At 41.9% G+C, this 8,553-nt stretch overlaps 4 non-coding genes across 4 annotated transcripts; all 4 read right to left on the bottom strand.

Moving 5' to 3' along the window:
- Positions 1–951: 951 nt before the first annotated feature.
- TRNAK-CUU (transfer RNA lysine (anticodon CUU)) lies at positions 952–1,024 on the bottom strand. The gene has a single exon. It is a non-coding gene; the product is annotated as a tRNA-Lys (tRNA).
- A 1,201-nt stretch (positions 1,025–2,225) lies between these two features.
- On the bottom strand, positions 2,226–2,297 carry TRNAP-AGG (transfer RNA proline (anticodon AGG)). The gene has a single exon. It is a non-coding gene; the product is annotated as a tRNA-Pro (tRNA).
- A 1,092-nt stretch (positions 2,298–3,389) lies between these two features.
- TRNAI-AAU (transfer RNA isoleucine (anticodon AAU)) lies at positions 3,390–3,463 on the bottom strand. The gene has a single exon. It is a non-coding gene; the product is annotated as a tRNA-Ile (tRNA).
- Positions 3,464–3,947: 484 nt separating this feature from the next.
- On the bottom strand, positions 3,948–4,019 carry TRNAA-CGC (transfer RNA alanine (anticodon CGC)). The gene has a single exon. It is a non-coding gene; the product is annotated as a tRNA-Ala (tRNA).
- Between the last annotated feature and the right edge of the window lie 4,534 nt (positions 4,020–8,553).

Below are 8,553 nucleotides of genomic sequence, written 5' to 3'. Positions count from 1 at the left end.
TCATGTTACTCAAATTATAGCAAAATTCACTCCTATCTGGGGTAGTATTGCCAAAGCACAGGGCTGATTTGATTTACTCCACAGCCAGCGTGAATTTGTATGAATAAGAAGGGGACATAGTAGGAACGGAGTGAACAAACATAAGTGGCTGGAAAAGGCAGGCTTATTTCCAGAACGTAAAAAAAGTTTACAGGAGATAGATGAAAGTAGAAATGCTGTTTGAACTTTGAAAAAAAAAAGGCTTAAAATCTTTGGGTTTTATTTTGTAGGCAATCGCAACCTGTTGTGGGTTGGTTGGTTCTTTACCATATGAAGGGAAGATTGGCAACAGTATTATCTCTTAGGAGGTCCGTTGAAAGGGTGTATGTAGCAGTGGTAGCAGGAAACTCATCTCCCATTATTCCATGACACCTGTTTGGGCCAGAAAGTGGAGACACCATTCTCAAAACTCTCCATGGAAGTAGCTGCTTCAAGCCTCTGCCCATCAAAATTTGCTTGGATTGTCTTCTCTACCTGCAGACTTTACCTTTTCCAACATCTCTGCATCCTTCTCCCTGCATCCTAAACCTTTTTTGGTGAGATTTGTCCTTCAAAATCACTGGAGGAACTTATTATAATATAGAAAGCCCACGCCCTATCACAGACCTACAGAACCTACACCGGGAGGAACTTGGGCATCTGTATGTTTAACAAATATCTCTGGGATTATAAAGTCTCCAATAGGCCAGAGAAGTGCATCCCCGCCAGGGAGCGCTGAGACTAAGTTCTGCAAGAGTTACAGCATGGGCCGGAAGCGCTCAATCAGGTCAGTTAGCTGTAGCCCCTCACCGTGATTCCATGATTGGCTCTAAAAACGCCTCTTGCTTGACAGCAGTGAAGGACCTTGTTCTGGAGATTATTGAGCAGTAAGCATGTAAAAATCAAGTTGATAGGTAGACCAAAAACATTCACCGCCCAACGTGGGGCTCGAACCCACGACCCTGAGATTAAGAGTCTCATGCTCTACCGACTGAGCTAGCCGGGCAACTGGCGAGCTTTGTTCATATGTTAAAGGAAAATAGAGATGTTTTTGAAGGACAGAGACTACTACAGAGTCCTAGATTTTGTCTGATTTTTTTTTTTTATCGTACTTCAATAGGTAGGTGACATGAAATTCAAAGAATGAAAACATTACCTGAAATTATTAGCATGTATTTCACTCACTTTCTCTACATCTTCCCTCTTTCCCATATTCTCACCAACTTGTACTGATAGACCATAAAATGTTTCCAGGATCTGAGAGTCGGGGCGGCTCCAAGCGTAGACCCAAAGAGCTCAGGTCTTCGAGACCAGACACTATCCTGGGTCCTCTCTGTGCCCCATTGAGTCATTCTTCTGCTGGTTCCCATCATCCGCCAACTCTTGTCCTTCCTGCCACGCTATGCGGATGTGTCCCTGAAGAAAATGTCTGCGGTTTTCTCCCTTCTTTTCATTTTCTTTATGCGTGTTCATTTGTTGTCCTCCCTAATCAAGGCACACACAGAAAAGGGGGAGGGAGTTGCAATTATATTTTAACAGTATCTGACAACTATAGGATCCAGTGGTTTTTGTATGTTTTGTTTACCGCTTACCGCAAAGGTGCATTGAACACAGTAGACACTGAACTAATGTCTGCTTAATGAGTGTACCAACGGTACGCCCCAGGAGGAGAGAAAAGTGCTCCTTCTCAGGAAGGCTGCAGAACCCTGATCTCCTGAGTGACGGGGGGATTACTCGACGTTATATTACCGAGGAAAGCCGCAAAGGAAGGTTGAAACAACGTTTATATACTAAAAGTTTCTAACGCCTTGACTCTATAGTTCAGTACTTGATCTTTCCATTTAAATCCGTTCTTTGATGTGATGAATGAATTATGAATGACATTGAATTAAGATGTGACCATCGTTCCCCCACACATTTCATATGACCACAACCGTGGCGTAGAAACTTCTAGAAGATACGGAAATATTTGCCTTTGCAAGAATCACTTTACAGCAGATGGAAAACGGAAGAAAAGCCAAAGTCGAAAAAATATTTCTCTCTATTTTAATTACAAGAGATTTCGAGTCACTCAGTGGGATTAAGAGCATATTGAGGCCATGTATTTTTACATGAAGAAATAGTAGTTCAATTTAACAGCAGCTCTACCGGTTTAGGTAGATTCAAGTTCGGTGGCCAGGGGCCAGGGGAAGAGGGCAAGAAAAAGTGGGCTCGTCCGGGATTTGAACCCGGGACCTCTCGCACCCTAAGCGAGAATCATACCCCTAGACCAACGAGCCATGGCGCATTAAGCTTTTTAGAAATATTAAATATTTACTAATGTTTTCCTCTTTTTTGGTATTTTTTCATATTTAAATGTGTGATGTATGCAACTATAAGTGACATTATTTATAATTTGTTTTTAATCAGGTCATCGTAGCTCTCAAAACTTCCCTGATTTTTCCTCAGTTCTTCTATCGACTACACACAGGCTCGTTTCTCAAAAGGCTCTTGACCCACCCTTTGCAGAGAAACAACCCATGGCGTTTGTTAACAACGCAGAAATCAGGGTCCTTTCTCAAATCTACTTAAAGTCCCTGCAGGCGAAGCTCAATAAGCTCCATTTTTTACGTTTCTGAACTCACCTACAGGTGTACGCGGGGGGCTAAATGGAGGCCCGATTCACGTGGAACTCGTGGTTTGATCTCAGCATTTTCCACGAAAAGTAGTAAAATAAGTGAATATTCATTCAACAGGATCTACAGCTGTGAAATTGTGAATAAATAAGGAAATTAGCTGTACAAGGAACGGGGGAATATATAATTAGCGTACTTGAAAGTTGGTTTTGGTAGAAAATGAGGCTGATTCAGAAATAAGGCTGATCAAAAAAAGAAAGTGGTTGATCAGAGCGACTCCTGGCGTCAGAGGATGAGGTAGATTCTGGAATTTCTTACCTGAGAAATCAAAGTAACGAGAAAATGTATCTCTCGGGACGAGATTTCTGCCTTGATGTGTGCGTCATGATCTTCCTAAGAAGTGCCTTCTCACACTTGCCCTGCTTTTCAGTAACTGAAGAGGCATCTATGTTTTCAGACTATTTCGAAGGCAGTGTTTGGCCACTAATTAAATTGGTGTCACTCTTTTCCATTTAATGAATTTAAATCTAACTCTTAAATTGTCCTACTACTTTCCTGCTTGTCTAGAGCGAACTTTTCAAGCATTCTGACTTGCGAGGATGTGTTCTGAACTTTCCTGGGCGGTTTGGATTTCGGGCAGTGTTAGCTGTGTTAATAGTCTTATAAAAGACGTCCTCGGACAATTCGTTTTTCCTTTCCCTGGAAAAGTTGCCAAGTGTTTTTAAAGTCCTAGGGATAGGAAAAAAAAAGGTGAAGTGGCCCGTACGGGGATCGAACCCGCGACCTTGGCGTTATTAGCACCACGCTCTAACCAACTGAGCTAACCGGCCGCCTGTTCCGTAGCCTGTTCGAAAAGTATTACAAGAACTTCTTCCCCCCCCCCCCCCCCCCCTTGAAAAAAGTTTGCTGCATTAGAGTAGCTGAATTCGCCACATTAGGCTATTTTTTTCGTCCTGTGACGCACAAAACTAACAATACGCCCTCTCTACCTTTTCCAAGCCAAGATTATTTCTGCTCTAAAGGCCAGGCATATACCACAAAGAGCCATTCATTAATAGGTTCCGAACAATTTTTCAGGTTGCGCCACTTCTGATACCTCTCTATTGGGTATGTTTTAATAACTTCCCAATTCTATTTGTTTCAGATATAGTTTTCTCAAAATACTGAAAAGTAATCCTGTTCCCTCGCTACATATACAGATCTATACGCAGTGGGTAAAAGAACGCCATAGGAAATTAATGGAGAATACAATGTGTGTTGACGTAATATTTTAAAAACACAATTCGTGGTTTTCGTTAGGTACATAAAGGGACTTGGAGATGCCGGGGATCGAACCCGGGGCCTCATACATGCGAAGCATGCGCTCTACCACTGAGCTACATCCCCCGTCCGTGGAGTCCGGTCTTTTTGTTTCTCCCCAGTCCTTTGTAAAAGATTGTACCATCCTTCCCCACCCCCACCCCTAAATTCTACGATTTTGGTGAATGCAGAAGTTAAATTCTCCTTTATTTATCCAACAAAATCCTGAAATGGTTAACAGGGCAGCATTCATCGGCTCTGCAAGCGGAGAAAACCTTCCAGCTATCGGACACTTGTCAAATACTTTGCCTAGTGACCCAGAGATAGAACCTACTACCTGGAAATCTGACAAGAAAAAGGCAAGCAGGACTCTACTTTAAATCCTTTCTTTCCATTTCCCTCTTTTTCGAAGGCAGCTGAAACCAAGCACTACTAAATCAAACAGCTCACCCTGTTCCTCTTTTCACATTCAGGTGTCCAAAGTGTGTCGCTGAAAAGGTGATTCGATTATCCCTTATAAGCACCAGCATCGGACCAGCTTCTTTTGGAAGTAAATCGGCTTACTTTTGAGCCCAAATGTAGAATATTCGAGGTATTTATCTGCGAGCATTCTGTTCCTGACCGAATTCTTTGTAATATAGTATATATCTGTACTCCTGCATGGTAAATAGATACGTAGCATGTATATATACATCTGTAACCACTATCTGAACAGATGTGTGTACAGTCGGTCCTCCGTATTCGTGGGTTCCGCATCTGTGGATTCAGCCAACCGCGGATCGAAAATATTCGGAAAAACCAATTGTGCCTGTAATGAACATGTAGATACTTTTTTTTTCTTGTATTGTTAAACAATAGAGTATAACAACTACTAACATAGCATTTACATTGTATTAGGTATCATAAGTAACCTAGAGGTGATTTAAAGTATACGGAAGGACGTGCTTAGGTTAAATGCAAACACTACATCATTTATATCAGGAATTTGAGCATCCGCGAGTGGACCTGGAACTAATCTCCCACGGATACCGAGGAACGAGTGTGTGTGTGTGTGTGTGTGTGTGTGTGTGTGTGTGTGTGTGTGTGTGTGTGTGAGAGAGAGAGAGAGAGAGAGAGAGAGAGAGAGAGAGAGAGAGAGAGAGAGAGAGACAGAGACAGAGACAGAGACAGAGACAGAGAGAGAGAAACTTGGGGGGATGTTAGAATTACATTTTGCAGCTTAGATCTTCGTGGGCAGAAACACCTGCCCTGTTGTGCTGATTGCTATCTGTGTTTCAGCAATGAGTATCCAGCTGCTTGCAACTGCTTGCTTCACAGACTTTCCAAGAATGTTACTCCAATTCCAGGAGGCAAACAATTTATATATTAGACAGCCATTCAATGACACTGGATTAAATGAATGGACATTATATTTACATTTTTCATCATACTCCTGATCTCTCAATTTGAAAGTCCATTTGTCTACATTAGCCTGGATATCTTCTATCACCTAAAACTCAACCACTGAAAACAGAGTTCGTTGTTGGGAGGTAATTCTCCATCGGTCTCACATTTCTGCATGCCTTGCTGTTGAGGCACCGACTGTTCTTTGTTCTGGATGATTTTTTCGAGGATGCTTATATAGCAAACAGCTTTGGAAAATAATGCCTCCCTCCAGAGCAATGGTCAGGCATGCTTACTACCCACTATACAAGAATTGGGACCCCACATTTGGGGTTTCTCTACTGTAACACAACCCACTCCATGTACAGGTGTCGTGTAGACCTCTCGGTGTTGCCCTCTTAGAATTGGAGCTGGAGAACCACAGCAAAACTGCTGATAATCTGGCTATTGCTATTACTGTGAACAATAAACTCTTGTCTCTGACTGAGGAGTCTCATGAACTCTACCAGCGTGGATGAGAACTATGGCAGGCTAACTTGTTGGTTTGCAAGTTAGGTAAAACCTCAGTTCTTCACAGTCTCCCCTTCTCTCCTCTTCCTTCTCCTGTATTCTTTATCGTGGTTAGTAACAACCATCCACATAAATTCTACACGTTTATATGTTGAACTTTCAGAAGGAGAGAACAAATCTGTAGTTATTAGAGGTGGGAGGAAGAGAGGGAGAGGGAGGTTGGGGAGAGTTTGGGTAAGGGGTATAAAGAATAATTACAATTTGTAATAATGAATATGCTAATAAGGTTGATTTGATCATGACATGTTGTACACAGGTGATGGTAGTCAATGCTGTACCCCCAAAATTTATATAATCAATTATGTTTCAATAAAAAAATTCAGTGCCTTCCCAGAGTCCTTCATTTTCCTGACCATCCTTCCATATTTAATTCATGGCCAAGTCTACCTTTTAAATATTTAAGAGAGAAGGGTGCAGGGAATTTTGTAAAAATCTTCTTTCATTTTCCGTGCCCATCCTACCACGCAAAGGCTCTTGCTATCTCTTGAGGAGACTATGGCAATTTTTTTATAACTACCTTTTTTATTAAAATGGACAGCTGTTTCACCTCATCCTCTTGAAAGTCCTGATTTCTAGGCCTGAATAAAGCAGTATATTTTACAGTCAGGAAACCTCCACTTCCAATGAACTCCTTCTAATTCAACCATTCAAAGGCTGACACAGAGGTTTTTATGAAATTCAAGTCTCATCAGGCTTTTCCCCAGACCTAAGACTTTCAAGACAAACACGATCAGAAATCCTTTGCAAGAGGAAGAAGGCTCTTGCTGAACTGGCTTTGCCTCTGATTATAAATTCTCCTACAACCGCCCTTCTTTGCATCTTACACCTCATCTAACCTCAGCTTAACCTGTGGCTGCCAGGTCTTTGGAAAGATATGAGCACTTTCTAGCAGTTCTTCCCATCAAAGCTCATGCTTAGAGTTAAGTCCTGTGTGCAGTCTTCTTTGAGTCTTTCCTTACAGAGATGGATGGTTTAAAAACCATGGAATCAAACCCTGAGTCTTCTCACTTTTGCTTTTTTTTCTACTCTTTCCTCAGATGGGAGAGCTATTTCCCCCTTTGCTGGGAGATGAATGCCTCCTCTCTCTGGTGAGGATGAGGCCCTTGGGCCTGCCTTGTAGCCCTGGCACACAGTCAAAGCTCTATAAACGGTGAATAAATCAAGGAATTAATCCTTGAAAACATATCCTCCTCCCTGAAGCCTCCCCTTTCTTCCCACTTTGCTACTCCCAACACCCACCACATTAATTACCCTCCTTCACACTCCAGCTGCAGTGTGTGGACAGCACTATTTTAGCACTCAGGTCTAATCGACTAAATTCCTGAACTTCATTCTGATTTATTTTTGTACCCCCAATCCCTTTGCCCAGCACAGCTCCTGACACCTGGTATATGAGTAATGATGATTGAATGAAGCAAGGAGAACCCCTCAGAGATGACAGCTGGTGTTTCTCTCCCCATCTGTCTTGATCTTTTTATCCCCTAAACAAGGCAGAGTAGTATGAGTGCCTAGGAGTACAGCATTCTAGCACTTCATTTGGGACTAGTGTTGAAGTCTTTAACTCTCAAGATTTCATGTGATTAACTCCATTATGGTCACCTAAAAGAAATTTGAGCAGCTGCAAGAAAAGTAATAATAATATTACTAACATCAACATTTATGGAGGGCTTTTCATGTTCCAGTGACTGTGTTGGGCACTTTTGTAGGGTATCTTAACTTGGGGTCTAGTGAACTTGGATGGGGAACTTATATCCAACTTTAAATTTTAAAAATTACATCTTTTAAATCTCTAACGTATAACTGAAATGCAAAATCTCCATCACTTATGAATGTAGGCAACAAATCACAATTGAAAGAGAAGTACCCGTGGCTTTGCCACCAAGAAAAATAATGTATTTTTTCTCTATCTAGTTGTTACAAATATCTAATACTTAATTATTCTGAAATTATGGCAGTCATAAGGTGTTAAATATTTCATACATTGATGCTTAATACATTAATGAAGAAATACTGAAAGGGGGGTGAAGAGGAGGAATGAGGAGCAGGAAAGGAGACTGCCTGGTATCTGAGCTCTTCTTGGAGCCAGTTCAGACGCCAGGGGCCTCACGGTTTTTGCTTCTCTGTGAGGCCTCTCTCGTCCATAGCTTTTGCCAATGTAAGTTAGAGACAGGTCGCTCAGTAGGACAACCCTACAAAGCACAATTGGAAGGCTCTCTTTTGTTTTTTTTTTTTTGTTTCTATTTTACTTTTGGAAGGCTACCTTTTAAAAGACTGTTTTGAGTATTTATGGACACAGGAAAATGCTCATAATATTAAAGTGAAAAGAGCGGGTCATACGACCCAATTTTGCAGAGAAAAAGATGGCAAGGCACAGACGTAGAAGTCCAGAGGTCACTTGTGCAAGCAGAGCCAGTCCCTACCTTGTCAGGTCAGGCATCTAAGGCCCCTGCATCCCTGTCACAGCACTTTATTTATTCTCTGTCATCCCTAGAGGTGACATGTCTGTCCCTCCCCCAGACTCAGCTTCTTGAGCCTTGCAATTAGCACAGCGTCTGGAGCAAGTGGGTGTTCAACACGTATTTGCAAAAGGATGAGTGAATGGATGGTAGACGGGTGGAGGGAAGAAGAAAAAAGTTGAGGGAAACATACCAAAATGCTATCAAGGGTT

The sequence above is a fragment of the Cynocephalus volans genome, chromosome 5 (genome assembly GCF_027409185.1).
Source record: "Cynocephalus volans isolate mCynVol1 chromosome 5, mCynVol1.pri, whole genome shotgun sequence".
In the NCBI taxonomy this organism is placed as follows: Eukaryota; Metazoa; Chordata; class Mammalia; order Dermoptera; family Cynocephalidae; genus Cynocephalus; species Cynocephalus volans.
Note: the sequence above shows the minus strand (reverse complement) of the source record. Positions and strands in the feature narration are given on the sequence as shown.